This window comes from Nyctibius grandis, chromosome 9, assembly GCF_013368605.1.
Source record: "Nyctibius grandis isolate bNycGra1 chromosome 9, bNycGra1.pri, whole genome shotgun sequence".
In the NCBI taxonomy this organism is placed as follows: domain Eukaryota; kingdom Metazoa; phylum Chordata; class Aves; order Nyctibiiformes; family Nyctibiidae; genus Nyctibius; species Nyctibius grandis.
In genome coordinates, this window is record NC_090666.1 from 196,382 (window position 1) to 211,312 (window position 14,931).

General features: G+C 49.4%; 1 protein-coding gene across 7 annotated transcripts in view; it reads left to right on the forward strand.

Annotated features, from left to right (window-relative positions):
* Positions 1 to 5,283: 5,283 nt before the first annotated feature.
* Positions 5,284 to 14,931, forward strand: part of CLASP1 (cytoplasmic linker associated protein 1) — a 200,300-nt gene continuing 190,652 nt past the window's right edge. For 6 of the 7 annotated variants that reach the window (XM_068407463.1, XM_068407465.1, XM_068407467.1 and 3 more), the window contains exons 1-2: positions 5,309 to 5,351; positions 11,508 to 11,642. The gene's annotated coding sequence lies outside the window, so the exon portion shown is untranslated. Of the gene's footprint in view, positions 5,352 to 11,507; positions 11,643 to 14,931 lie in introns of all 7 variants that reach the window. The other variant, XM_068407464.1, reaches the window with a different exon arrangement.

Here is a 14,931-nt window from a genome sequence, read left to right on the forward strand (position 1 = left end):
GTGATGTGTGCAGGAGATGTAAGTGCCAGGAGATGGCAAAGGGAGAGATGCGGTGCTACGTCAAGTCAAGTGAAGTTGTTCTCCCCCTTAGCCATGCAAGTAGTCAAGTTGGGACAGCACATCAAGGAAATGTGGCTTTCTAAGTCTGCATGGCAGCGTGCTCAGCTCTAGGGAAGCAACCCAGGGACAGCCAGGCTTGATGCTGCTACCTTTGCTGTCATGGGCAACTACATCATTATCCTGTAATTCATAAATGAATACATTTCACCTCAGAGCACTCGGCCATCAGATTCCTGAGCAGACATTGTGCAAAAGGGCCCTGGAGGAAAGGCAAAGAGCAGGTCACTCAGGTATAGTCAGTGTTTCTACTGAAACAGAGCCTCTCTCCCTCGCAATCCACCCCTCTGCTTCCCACTGGTTCTGTTTTATTGATGTGTTTTTGTTTGAAAGAGCAGTGTTGGTAAATGAAAGCTAGAATATCCATACGTTCCTTTATTTTCAAAAAGCTTTCTGCTTTACTTTGCCCTTACTGCAGATGACCACAAGCTGATCTCCTACTTCATCTTGCAAATGGACTGTGCTGTATTTTGCACATGTATAGGCACGCACCTCCTACTTACGATGAACCAGACCTTTCTCAACAAGCAGGGAACAGTGTGCTTTGCAGGTGAACTGATTAGAGAGATATGTGCTGCTTCGCTGGGAACAGTATCCTCTTGGGAGACAGATGTTCCTGCCTTTCTGCTGCACTAGTCCTGCCTGTGCTGGAGATCCACGTGTGAGATAGGTAAGTAAATGCAGATCTCTCAGAAATGAGAGCATAGTAAGAAGCACCTTTATTTAGGTACGTTATTTAGAAGGGTGATGCCAAATGCCTGCTGTTAAGCCACTGGTAGTGAAGTCCCTGCGAAGCACTCGTGTGTGATGGTAGCAGCTCCTCCAGTGTCCTTCATTTAGAAAGTCCTTTCTGCACCCCAGGATGAATCCCCAAGGTCTGGTTAGAAATAGCATGGTGGTTACCTAACAGTAACTCTGGAGAAGCTGAGGTGTCTGTGCAGGTTGGGTTCCATCTGCAAACGTAGATCTAGTTGCCCTTTGAATATCCTGATGTGCCTTCATGGTGGGTTTCCAGTGAGAACTGTCACAGGTAGTGGATGCACAGGTCTCTCATAGCTGATGCCAGAACTACTGCAGATTGATGTCCCTGTGAAAGCTGATGGACTGCACAGCATAATCCAGAGGAGCCTCCTCTGAGCAGAGTTAGAGAATACTGAGTTGCTGTGAGACTCTAATAGAAAGCTTAAAAAAAAAATATCCATGAAAGGAGTGTTCTATGAGAGAAAGCAGGATGAAGTGTGCAGTATGGTGTGTGATGAAGTGCAATACTATATGCAGTAGTGATTAATTGTAAGACACCTAAAGGGCAAGAATCAGAACAGTGCCTTCACTGCCTCCTTTTAAAAAGTTTGAAGACAAACCTGCAGGTTACAATGTATTTTAGACTTCTTTTCCTAATGAAAATGAGGCTTATGTGCTCAGTCTGTCTGCATCTATTCAGCTGTGGGGCTAGCCCCCTCCTTTTTTCCTTCTCAACATTTAGGGAGGAGGAAAGAATCTCAAGTTTCATGAGAACTGGAGGAGAGAAATAATCATCGCCAGCCTCAGGGAAAGGCAGGAGGGAGATGGGGCATGGTGTGATTCCCTTGGCAGCAGCCTGCCAGTCCATCTGCACATGTACACGGCCCTGGACTAACCGCACCTCGTGCTGCCTCTGTCTCCTTACAGGGGAGTGTCCCAGGGCGTACAAAGGAAGGTAGGGCTGCTGGGAGAGCAAGGGCGGATTAGAGGGACAAAGAACACAGATCTGTAGGAAACCAGGCATCATTAGTGCTGCTGCTCATGGAGCAGTTTGGGTATCTTAAAAATACAGGCATAAACTGTTCCAAAAGTCTCTGCAGGGAGCCAAGGAAATGGTCATGTAATAACAGAAAAAAATCAAAACATTAGAGCTGATTAAATAACAAATTTATTTCTGTGCAGAGACATACCTGTTTTATAAGGAAAATGTGAAGAAAACACATGGAGAAAGACCGTGTCCACAGTCTATCTGTTAATTTCACAGTGAGGAATCTTCTAAGTTTTGTGCAGTTGTCACCTGAAGTCTTGCAACAAAAAAGAAAATAAAAATTGTATTTTCTGTGCAAATTTTATCTGGGGGGGGGGTGGGGGGAAGTGCTTAAAACCCAAGCCAGCTGCATCTCTCTGTGAAGCTTTAGACTGCCAAACAGGGACCCTAAAATCACTAGAAGTAAGAATCTATGAAAAAAAGGGCAAACACCCAATTATATCAGAAGGCAATACTGAGAGATTTCCAAGGTAAATGCCTCTTTGTTGTAACACTGAAGAGAATAAATTCATAGCAACGTGTGATACACAATTATTGATTTCTTACTGAAGCTAAATGAAATACTGCTTATCATAATTCAGCTAACTTAGAACTGTTTGTTCAATTTGTATTTAATATTCTTGCTCAAAATGGAATGTCATGGTATTGTAGGTAGCAGAGAGGGAACTATCTAGACTTTCCAAGAAAGCATTGCCTATAGTTCTAACATCAGATTCATCTGAAGTGGAATGATCAGTGCTTTATTAATGTACTGATGATCTTCTCTACCCTGTCATCAGCTGCTGTTAGGAGACTGCAAAATGAGAGAAGGGCAAACAACTGAAATCCTGGTTGCAGAACTGCCCAACTAGGGAGAGAGAGCACTAGCTGTCCCTCCTCTGAGTGCACACAGGTAGTAATGTGGGGATTGGAAAGCCACAGTAGGTGAAGCAGGGCTGCTGTGCCTCTACCATGGGTAGTACTTAGCTGGTGAGGGCTCTCAGGAGATTAGCTGCTGCCTGAGGGGTGAGAACCCAGGTAATTTCTAAAGCTGGTTTGTAATCACCTGCCTTCAGTTACACAGAGCTAGCATTCTTTTAAGCACTAATATCCCCAGCTTTCTCTTGGCATCTGTGCAGCCTGTTCCACTCTTTATGTTCGACCTATGCTGAGTCCTTCATGCAAAGCAGCAGTTAGGTATTGCTCTGGAACCTGATGGTGGGAAAGAACAAGTTAGCAAATTTGGTGGTGTTTGGAGGGAGCTTGCCAAAAGCCATTCCTGTGCCAAAACTGTGAGCCACAAAAAAAGGGCGTTATTATTTCAAGAAGTTATGACTGAAAAGGAACCATTCTTTCCACATACAGTTCTTCCATATGAACTGTTTTGATGGCTCAGACTACGTACTTGTTGGAAACCACAATGTTCCACCACCTTATGGAGGTCAACTGCTTTCTGCAGCTCAGAGGACGAGGACAGCTGGGGGTGTTTGAGGGGCAATGAAGGTTCCCCACAACCAACATGAGAGAAGCAGTTATAAGCCAAGGGAAGAAGGTGGTCAAGCATGTCTTGGTAAAGAGCCTGTGCGCAAGGAGTTTGTTTCCTATTTTCACCTCAGTCCTATAGTAGGAGTGCTGCAACTCATTGCGCTTAGGAGAAAGAGTTAGTTGCTTTTAAATGCAGCTTTTTAACAAAGACCGCACTTTTTAACTGGCTGCCCGGGGCTTGGATGGGTGGATTCTTCGATGGGTTAAAAACTGGCTGGATGGCCGAGCCCAGAGAGTGGTGGTGAATGGGGCAAAGTCCAACTGGCGGCCGGTCACTAGCGGTGTTCCCCAGGGCTCAGTTCTGGGGCCGGTGCTGTTCAATATCTTTATAGATGATCAAGACGTAGGGATTCAGTAAATTTGCAGATGACACCAAGCTGGGCGGGAGTATCGATCTGCTGGAGGGTAGGAAGGCCCTACAGAGGGATCTGGACAGGTTGGATAGATGGGCCGAGACCAATGGCATGAGGTTCAACAAGAACAAATGCTGGGTCTTACACTTGGGCCACAACAACCCTCTGCAGCTCTACAGGCTGGGGGAAGAGTGGTTAGAAAGCGGCCCGGTGGAAAGAGACCTGGGGGTGCTGATCGACAGCCGGCTAAACATGAGCCATCAGTGTGCCCAGGTGGCCAAGAAGGCCAATGGCATCCTGGCCTCTATCAGGAATAGTGTTGCCAGCCGGTCTAGGGAAGGGATCGTCCCTCTGTACTCGGCACTGGTGGGGCCGCACCTTGAATCCTGTGTCCAGTTCTGGGCCCTGCACTTCAAGAAAGATGTTGCGGTGTTGGAGCGAGTCCACAGGAGTGTGACCAAGCTGGTGAAGGGTCTGGAGGGTCTGACCGCCGAGGAACGGCTGAGGGAGCTGGGGTTGTTTATCCTGGAGAAGAGGAGGCTCAGAGGTGACCTTAGTGCAGTCTACAACTCCCTGAAGGGAGGTCCCACCTGCAGTGGGAGTCGGCCTCTTCTCCCAGGCAACTAGTGATAGGACAAGAGGACACAGCCTCAAGCTTCGCCAGGGGACGTTCAGGTTGGACATCAGGAAGCATTTCTTCTCAGCAAGGGTCATTAGACATTGGAATGGGCTGCCCAGGGAGGTGATGGAGTCACCATCTCTGGAGGGGTTTAAGAATAAACACTGGACATGGCGCTTAGTTCCATGCTCTAGTTGCCATGGTGGTGTCAGGGCAACGGTTGGACTCGATGATCCCAGAGGGCTCTTTCAACCTGAATGATTCTGTGATTCTGTGAACAGTTTCCCTCAGTAGCGACTCACGAAGGAGGGGCGATGCACAGACATGTCGCCTCAGGCTGCTTTCCACACGGCAGCGCTCGGCCCCCGGCTCCCTCTGCCCAGTACCAGGGATTCCGCTCAAAACGTTTAAGCCTCTCACAGGCTGGGCCCGCCAGCCAGGAGCGCTGTACTCCCGTCGCCTTCTGCGGAGACAGCTCGGTCGGGACTCGCTCTCGGGCCCCCGCTGGGCCTGGAGAACCGCCTGCCCGCCCACCGCTCCCCTCATCACCCCGGCGGCCCCGCCAGCCATCAGCGTCCCCCCGCGGCGGAGCTGCCCTGGCGCATGCGCACGGCGCACACTGACCTCACCGCCGCCCTGCTGGGAGGCTTCCCCACACCTACCATAGAGAACGGCGGGAGGCGCGTTCTCTCTAGCCTTCGCCTCGCACTCTATGGTACGTGGCGGGGAGGGGAGCGGTTATGCGCACCCCTGCGCGCATGCGCGCTGCCGGCCCGGGAGCCTTCTAGAGGCGCGGGGCGGTGACGTCCCGGCGCATGCGCGCTGCCTCCCATTCTTCCCGGGGCAGCCGGGCGCGCGCAGCCATGCAGCGCAACGGGCGCCGCCGCCGGCACTGAGCGCCGCCCGGCCCCCGCCCCACCGCCGCCTCCCCCCGCGCCGCGCCCGACAGGTAACGCCTGCCGCCGACGCCGCGCCGGGCGGGGGAGGGCCGCTGCGACGGGGGGTGAAGCGCGGCCGGGGGGCTTTGTGTGGTGCCGCCGCTGGGTGACGGTGGGGAGCGCGGCCGTGAGGGGAGCGGAGAGGGGTGGGCGCCGCTGGGGCGGTCCCGCCCGCCGCACCGGGCCGGAGCGCAGCCCCGGGTCGCCCAGCGGTGTGGTTTGTGGGAGGGGAGGGGGAGGACGGTCCGGCGGCGTAGCGGCCGCAGCGGGAGCCGTTGGGGGGGCGGGGTGCGGGGGCTGCCGGGGCCTAATGGCCGGCGTGGAGGCGCCCCTCGGCCTCCCCGCCCCTGGGGCCGCGGGGGACAGCGAGCGGGGGCGGGGGGGCGGCCCCGACTCCGTTAGGGCGCAGCAGCGGTGCGGGCTCCTCTGCGGGCAGGGCTGGAGCGGGGCCGCCGAGCACCGGCCGAGCGGGAGCAGCAGCAGCGCGAGGCCGGCCCTGCCCTGCGGCGGGGGAGGCGGCCACGCTCGGGCCGCCGCAGGGCCGGGGCCGCTTGCGAGGGTCTCCGGTAGTGCAGACGCTGAGGGGAGGGAGGTGAAGTGCAGCCGCGTTGCATTCGCTCAGCAGCGCGGCGTTACGGTCACGTCTGGGGGCTGCCGTATTTTTAAAACCATCTTGTGATTTGGGTGGGTTCAGCTCTTGTGTTCGGCACTTTTGTGCACGTGTCGTGCTTTAGTTAATTAACGTCTATCAAAATCTTTAATGCGTGTTGGGTGAGGGCTGGAAGTTTGTATAAAAAGGTGGTTTGATTGTTAGACAAATCCTGCAAAAATGCTACAGAGAGATGCTGAGTCTGAATAAAACGTAGTTATTTGTCAGTGTGTTTATTCAGGCTTGTGTGGGCTGCGCTTAAGGTATCTTCAGTGTGTGTGTCTTCAGATATCTCTGAGGAAGGGAAAAGCTATCCCTGTCCCCACACCCCTGCACAGCTTCTTGTGAAAAGTGGGAAACTGAGGCAGGGTGACAAGCTCAAGGTTGGATGGGAAGCCTGTGGTGGAGTAGGGCAGAGACTTCCCAGGTGTGAGGGTTGTTCTGACCAGTAGATCCCTCTGTCCCTTGCAGGCTTGTTTCATATGTCAGCATTTAGTAAAGGAGACAAGGGTTAAGCAAAGCAGCATGCGCTGAGACGGGGTTGGTAGGGCAGAGATGCGGTCTCCGCCTCGGTGCTTGTGCCAGCATCTCTGGCAAATATATTGGAGTCCATTTTGCTGCTCAGTAGTGCAGACCCTTTCTCTGCATCTTTTGAGCAGTTGCGTCTTCGTCGCACGCTCCTCTTGATGCCACCTGGGTGCTGTTGAAGACCAACGAGAGTATTGTCGCTTAATACCTGGTGACGCAAATCCACCGTTTAGATCACTAGTTCTCAAATTAGATCTTGCAAAGGCATTAGAAGCGTGAGTGTGTGCTTCTGTGTGGGATTCTGAACTAGATTTAAAAGAGGTTTGCAACTGAGGAGGGGGCTGCAGCTGGATATGTTTGGGAACTTCCAATAGTGGTGGGCTTTCACTAGAGCAAAGGACTACACCAAGTGCAGGAGGGAGCTGCAGTACTGTCGTATTCAGGGTCTTCCTTATGGCAGCGTAGCTCGTGTGGAACAAGCCTTTGTGCTGCACTCCTGGGCTTGGCAAAGTCCATCTCTTGCTTGTTTTTAACCCTGTCAGTTAGTGGGACTGAAGCCTGGAAGTTACGAGAGGGACAGAGCAATGACCATGTCACCATGGGTGATCCTCTCTGTATTTCTAGTCACACTTGTTTCACTTTTTAAAAAAATTGCTGCTAATGTCAATGGAATTTTTTTTCACACTGATGCCTGCAATATTCCTGTGAAGTCCTTGGAATAGATCAGACAGCTTCGAAAGTTTCTGTTTCAAGAAGAAAAATGCCATGAAGTTGAACACTTTGGCCTTGCTTTACTTGGTTGATAACGTACGGTGCTAAAAGTGAGACAGCAGCGTGCCTGTGAGATGGAAAGGTGTCTCCAGTTCATGTGCCATTCCCTAGAGGGACAATTGCAGAGAATGAGGTAGTCCTCCTGTCATCTTTGAAGTTCTGTGGGAATCTTAAATCTGAGCTACAACTTAAGTGTTACAAAATCCAGACATTTAAACAGCAAAACTCAAACCCAAATGATTTATCCGTTTCTCCCACGTGTTAGTCAATCTTTCCCTATCCATCAGGCAATTTGGTCAGGGCTGTTGGCTGTTAGAGGATGAGAGCTGACAGCAAGTCTGATCACTTCAGTCATGTGTCACAACATGAGGAGCTAGATCTTGCCCTCAACAAGCTTTGTGTTAAGGGCAGGTCCTGCTGTGTTATTAGAAGTGTGAAAGAGACTGGATGTGAAATCTTCAGATGGATAAAGTAATGACCTCCCCATTTCAACATCCAGGCAAGTTTTTGTGAGAGTAATGTGGCTTTGAAGCTTGTGGACTGCCATTACAGTCCCTTCTGGCCTCAGATGACTTTGGATCAGGCTCATGTGTCACCCTGAGTCTCTCATTATCTTGAGCCTTGCCTAGACTAGGGCTGGAAATCTCCTTGGCGTGCAGCTGGATCGGGCTTGCTGCTGTAACGCCTCCTCGGCTGGCAGCTGTAATTGAAGCTTCTTCCTGGGCTCTGAGAGTGCACCTTCCAGCTGCACTTGCCAGCATGGTAAGAAAAATGCTGGCAAGAGGTCTCAGCTGAGTGAATAAAATAAACTGGTTTTGTCTATTCATTTGTTGAGGCTGTGACTTCAGTAAATTGTAAGCAGTCTGACTGTGAGGAAAGGGGTTTGCTTCTTGCCTTGATGAAGGGTTGATGTTTGTGGCAGTCTGGTGCAGAACAGCCTCAGCTTTACCCTGCGGTTTGATGGTGTATGCTTCATGCTGCTCTTTGCTCAGTTTCTTTGTTTTCATCAAGCTGTACAGTGTTGGAGTTTGCATTGCATGTTTCTTTAGAGCTCATTCAGTGACATTCAAAAACCGCCTGGACGCGTTCCTGTGTGATATGGTCTAGGCAATCCTGCCCCGGCAGGGGGATTGGACTAGATGATCTTTTGAGGTCCCTTCCAATCCCTAACATTCTGTGATTCTGTGAAAGCCTGATGTGGGCTAGTTAAGAGCTTTGTGCAGCAGGATGCTGAAGAGCTAAACATGCAAGTTCCTTGGCATTCTGTGCTGCACTAATGTCTGTCGTAAACACGAGAGATCACTTTCTCTTCTCTTTGGCAGCACTAGCACTCCTGCACACAAAAAAACCCAAACCAAATGAATTGGATGGAGTCATTCGCTTCGCCAGGGGAGGTTCAGGTTGGCCATTAGGAAGCATTTCTTCTCAGCAAGGGTCATTAGCCATTGGAAGGGGCTGCCCAGGGAGGTGGTGGAGTCACCATCTCTGGAGGTGTTTAAGAAAAGCCTGGACATGGCACTTAGTGCCATGGTCTAGTTGCCATGGTGGTGTCAGGGCAACGGTTGGACTCGATGATCCCAGAGTTTTCTTCCAACCTGGTTGATTCTGTGATAGCTGTTCAAGTTATAGGAGGGCAACAGATGGGTTTTGTGGTCTGAGGGCCTGCAGGTGTTCTCCAAGAGATTTGATCTCGGTTCATGGTTAGTGTTTGGGTTGTGTCTGGTTCCCTGTTCTGTCACTTAATCAAATCTCTGCGTGTTTGGCTCTGCGAGGAGGGAGATGTCCATTCTGCATCTAGAAACAGTATGCCAAGTAGAAGCGGCAAAATTAATTGTTAGAAATGTGTCATCATCATTAGTTTATTGAAAATGAGTGGCAGATTTAAAAATCTCTAATTTGTTTCCCCTGCCAGGAAAATAATAGGCTAAACAGCCTAACCGGGCCAGTCCCTGGTGCAGCGTTTGTGTTTCACGTTTAAGCTGGCGCCTCTTTACACTTCGCTTGTAGATGCTTTACATTCCAAGACAGAAAGCCAAATTGAACCAACAGTGATTTACTGAGGTAAAGATCTGATCAAAATGGAGTAAAATTCTGACCTGTATTTCAAAGTGATGCTCAGCAGAAGGGAGGAAGCTCAGGTGTGTCTCTCTGCCTGTTACTTTGCAGGTGGTTTCTGAGCCCAGCAGTTTCTCAACTGCCACTTAGAGTTCAGCCCAACCCATGGTATTGTCAAACAAAACCCCTTTCTGCTCCCCATTGTCCTGTGCTCCCTCTGCCCGCAGTTTTATAAACCTTAAGTGTAGTGGTGGCTTTCTGCAGTCTCTTGCTGCCCGTGTTGGGGGATTTTTTCAGCCATCCGCTTATGTGCTGTTGCAGATGCCAGGCTGAATAGAATCTGCTTATGCCTGAGCACCTCAGGAGGTAACCCTCCTACCCCTCCCTGGAGCTGAGAGTGCATAGAAAGTGGTCCGGTGGAAAGAGACCTGGGGGTGCTGATCGACAGCCGGCTAAACATGAGCCAGCAGTGTGCCCAGGTGGCCAAGAAGGCCAATGGCATCCTGGCCTCTATTAGGACTAGTGTAGCCAGCCGGTCTGGGGAAGTGATTGTCCCTCTGTACTCGGCACTGGTGAGGCCGCACCTTGAATCCTGTGTCCAGTTGTGGGCCCCGCACTTCAAGAAAGATGTTGAGGTGTTGGAGCGAGCCCAGAGGAGGGCGACCAAGCTGGTGAAGGGTCTGGAGGGTCTGACCTATGAGGAATGGCTGAGGGAGCTGGGGGTGTTTATCCTGGAGAAGAGGAGGCTCAGAGGTGACCTTATTGCAGTCTACAACTCCCTGAAGGGAGGTCCCACCTGCAGTGGGAGTCAGCCTCTTCTCCTAGGCAACTAGCGATGGGACAAGAGGACACAGCCTCCAGCTTTGCCAGGGGAGGTTTAGGTTGGACATGAGGAAGCATTTCTTCTCAGCAAGGGTCATTAGCCATTGGAAGGGGCTGCCCAGGGAGGTGGTGGAGTCACCATCTCTGGATGTCTTTAAGAAAAGCCTGGACATGGCACTTAGTGCCATGGTCTAGTTGCCATGGTGGTGTCATGGCAATGGTTGGACTCAATGATCCCAGAGGTCTCTTCCAACCTGATTGATACTGTGATTCTGTGAACTGGTCCTAGTGCTGGTTTTTGCTGGCCCCTGTCAGCAGCTGAAATCCAGCTGCTGCTGAGAGTTCTCCTGTCCTTGGCCAACAGTTCCCATGAGGGCTGGCAGCCCTGGAGAACAGGGTAGGCAAAGTGCCCTCTTTTGTCATGCAGACAGGTTTGTGTTTAGAGTCGGGGGAAGAGATGGGGCTGGGAAGCCTGAGTAGAGACCAAGAAAATAAACTTTTTCCAAACCTGTTAACTTACAAACCGCTGCTGTTGCATCCCCCAGCCAGTCTGTTACAGGCTCAACCCGAGTGTCTGTCTTGGTCGGTTTTGGGTGTCTGATTGCTTTTCATATCAGCAGCAGGTTGGCATGGCTTGTTTGCACAAGCATGCGTGTAAGTCATTGTCCTAGAATTGGAGGTGCTTTTGTCTGTGGCTGTAGTATCTGCTTGCCTGTCTGAGGTGGTTCTGTGAGTGAACTTATGTGAGATGTAGACTGCATGGGGCAGGTTTTTTCCCTTTACTCCCACCTCACACACATTTTAAGATTGTCTAAAATACACATGTATGTTTTGAGAAAATGATGTGGGGTGCAGAGGAAAGAGATCTTACTGCAAGGTCCTTAGTTGGACACTCCCTGTCCCTTGAGGGCTTGTACCCAAGGTATGATCTTGTGTGTTATTTTTCCATTCCAGTCTGTCATTTTACTACTAGCACTTGTCTCTGAAGTACTTCCTTCTAGGGTAGTTCTGGTTTGGACTTGGACACAAAAACTTCTCTACTTCTTCTGTGTCACTAGCCAGGTGTACATCAGGAGGGATAACAAGGTTCTGAAGGATTTGTTGAGTATGGGATTTGTATCAAACCCACTGATCTCTTTGAAACTAGACTGTCTTGCTCTCAGTTCCCGTGTGCTTTGCAGTGTCTCTGGGAAAGGCCCTGAATTTCTACCCTATTTCTGCCTGTAAAATAAGAAGTTCTTGGTATTCTCCCACCTTTTTCTTCAACTGATGTGCATTAAGAGGTGCTTTCCATCTTCAGGACTGGCTAAATTAGTGATCTAAGGGTCTTCATCTATTGCAGATTACAAGCTTCAGATGTGTGCTGTGAAGCCATGTGTCCTGCTAGCAGTCTGGCAAGTGATGGGCCACCCTGCTCTAGTTCTCAGTAGTGTTCTACTTCCAAACCTTGCTAAGCATTTTACCCACGAGGCTACAGGTAAATGTCTCTCCTTTTCCTTTTCTTCCCATATTTTTCCAGATGGTCCAATATTGCTGCTGGATTGTGGAGGAGAGGGTTAGGACGTGACTCTGGAAAGTTTTGTCCTGCTCTCCCTAGTTGCAGTAAGAAAGGGGCTGGATGCCACCTCCATTCTTCTGGGATGCAGCACCACAGCCCCTCAGGGCACCCTGTGCACCCTTGGCTCTGACAGCTTGCAGAGCAGAGCTAGAAGTCCTAGAGAGCCAGTGATGTATTGTTTGCTGGCCAGGGTCTCGCAGGTGTCAGGGCTGGAGTCTGCAGGCTCTAAGGTAAGGTTAGATCTCCAGAATGAGGGAGAGAAAGGATATTTTTGTACACACAAACCCACAACTCAGGTACTGTTCACAGGGTGAAGTGTCATGAGGATAGTTTTGTTTGGTTTTTTTTATCCTGTGGTCCAGAAGGCCCCTAATAAATTGCTTGTAGTGTGATACCTTGGAACCATGAACTGAGATGCTTACAAGAGGGAATCACGCAGAGCAGCTCCGAACATCACAGGATTTTGATCTGCATCTCAGCGCTCAATCTGTTAAAAAGGAAGGAGACCTTGAAAGCTCATTCTAGACTTGTCCTTGGTCTCCGACAAAGTTAAAACCAAACTAATTTCAGAGAGGAGTTGTATTAGGAAAACAAAGGATGTTAGGAATAATCTAATTTTCCAGCCTACTCTTGCAGGGTTACTCCTGCTCTGCAAAGTGGTTCCATTAGTGTAGGGTGTTGGGGTCGCATTGAGGTGACCTGCAAGTCGTCTTGATTTGTTGCAGCTTTGTTACTGTGGAGATTTTTTTGCAGATTGATGCCTTGCTGAGATCAGTAGCTCTGTATGAGGTATTCAGTTACTGAGGCAGCAATGCAAACCTTTAGCGGAGGCATAAGAATTCCTGTTATCTGAAGCTTATCTCTCATCTTACCCAGGGTAGGGTAATGCAACTTTCACGGCTAGCATCTGTGCTAGAAGGATTGTGTGGGGGCTAGAAGGCCTTAGCTGAAGCCCTGGCAATCTTTCAGCTGTCTTCATTCTAGAAATCTGCCTCAGTTTTCCTTATGGCAGTGAAGTTGTGCTCTGGTGTAGGTTGGTTACTGTCTATACTTTAAACATGAACAGTTAGTAGGCTCCAAGCGAGTTTGAAGAACAGCTAATATTTAGCAGAGGCCTAGCAAGCCTTCAACCAGATGTGGCTCTTCTGAGGGTGAGCTGCCCCCAACAGCAGGGAGCTTTACAAACGCTTCCTTAGTGTGGCTGGTGCTGTGGGAGGAGGAAGAAACCCTCGCTGGAGACCTAATAACACTTCCAGCAAGGAAACTGCATCCACATGGGCACCGTCCTGGTGAGTACTGGAGGTGTGGTGGCTCCTCTGTCTGAAGACAAAGTTATTGTCTAGGGGGTGTGGAAGGAGTCTGCAAGCAGTGCAGTCAGAGGCACTCAGTGCATGGAGATAAGTACAGGGCTGTCCCATCAGCAGATTAGAAGAGCATGAGTTGTCAGGCTGGAAATCTGAGATACCATCTTTGGGTTAGGGGGAGGCTCAGCTACGGGGCAACACTAGTTACTGATTTAAAACAATCACAGTGATTGTGCAATATTGCTGGGCACCAAAGAAGCATTATTGCCTACTGATGGAGAGAGGTGAACACAAGGGAGAGCCCACCTGCCAGTTGCTGGGTGGGTGTCTCCCGCAAGCTGCCTTTGGCTCCAGAAAAAGGTTGTTTTCTTCAAGTAGGACACTTGATGTTTTACTTGCCCACCTCATTCTCTCAGAGGGTTTGAACAACTAAGAATACTTTGAGCTTAGAGACTGTCAGTACAGCTGCTTTCTCTGCTGTTATTTGTATGTCAAGAGAAGAGTAGGTTTGGTTGAGTGCTTCGTAAGTGTCATACTTTGTAAAGGCCTGATACCAAATCCCCTCTGGGTGGGGGTTAGCTGTGCTGGTTGGAGCAAAAATAGAGAAGGAGTGGACAGAGGGCTGAGAGTTTCTACCCTTTGTGCAGAGCTGCCTTCTTGATGGGATCTTGTCTTTGCAGTACTTGATTTCTAGGTGCTATTGTAATTGCTCTGAACTTCTAGCCCAAGGGGGCATGGCTGGCAGACCCAACAGTGAAGTATTTACACTGCCCACCTTCTAGTAGCAGTAAACTACTGCAGGTTTGATGCCTGGTAGCTTTTATACTTGAGAAATTCCTGCATTTGGCTACGGTGGAGATCTCCTGAAGGAGTTCTTTGTTGTGGAAAGTCAAAGTTCAAGGAAATGTCTTTCTGATGTACCTTGAACTAATTTTAAACTGAAGTTTGCATGCAGTTAGGTCCTGAGACCTGTGAAGAAGGAGGCTTGTTGATACAACTGTGTTGCTGTGTTATTTCTACAGCTGCTGGGCTACAGCTAACCACTTATAAAGAAAAAAATTACATCAAATAAGTGTTGTCAGGTTTAAAGCTGTTTACAAGTTAAGCTTACTGGCTGGGAGCAGGTACAAAGATACCTTCAGGAAGGTGACTAGAAAGGCATGGTTATCGAGTGGCACTGGCTCTTGCCATGCAGTGATCATGAGTGGCAGCAATATTTTGTCTCTCTGCAAGCCTGTGTCTTGAGTTAGCTGTGTTAGAGCAGTTGGCTGGGGATGTTGTGGACTGCACTGGTTTGTTGGCAATGAAGATGACAGTGAAACATGATGAAGATAACTCAACCTGATGACTAGAGCACAAGAGAGTGGGGCATAATTTTTAAAGTTGAATAGCTACCTTGGAAGAGCTCCCAAGTATAGACAAGCCCCCAGGAGAGTAGTATTGCATTCTTTATATGTTTCATGTTTCCTTTCTCATTGCAAGAGGAAGAAGAATTAAAATCTCCTGTGAAGTTATCCTGAGATAAAGTCTTACTTGACAATTGTGAATAGTGCCATTTCACTTAGTCTGGAGTGAGTGGGGTTCTCCTAAGCATTGAAAAATGTTCATTGGCTTATGTACCCAGTTTAATGTTGCCACAACATCTTAGGTAACGAGTATTTCCTTATTATTTGGATTGACTTATTCTACTTGCTGAGCCAGTTGCTTTGCTCTGAGTTGTTACAGCTTTTACAGTAGTAGTATCTAGGCTGAGTAACTTTGGGGTGTTCAGTCTTTGTCAGCTTTTTCCTTTAAATTCATCCTTTTGAGCTCCAAGCTGGCATTAAACTTAAGCCTCTCTAGTGGCTTTCTGCTGGATAGCTCTTGATGGACAATTTAGGTGTTACTGGCAGAGGCTTTGATTA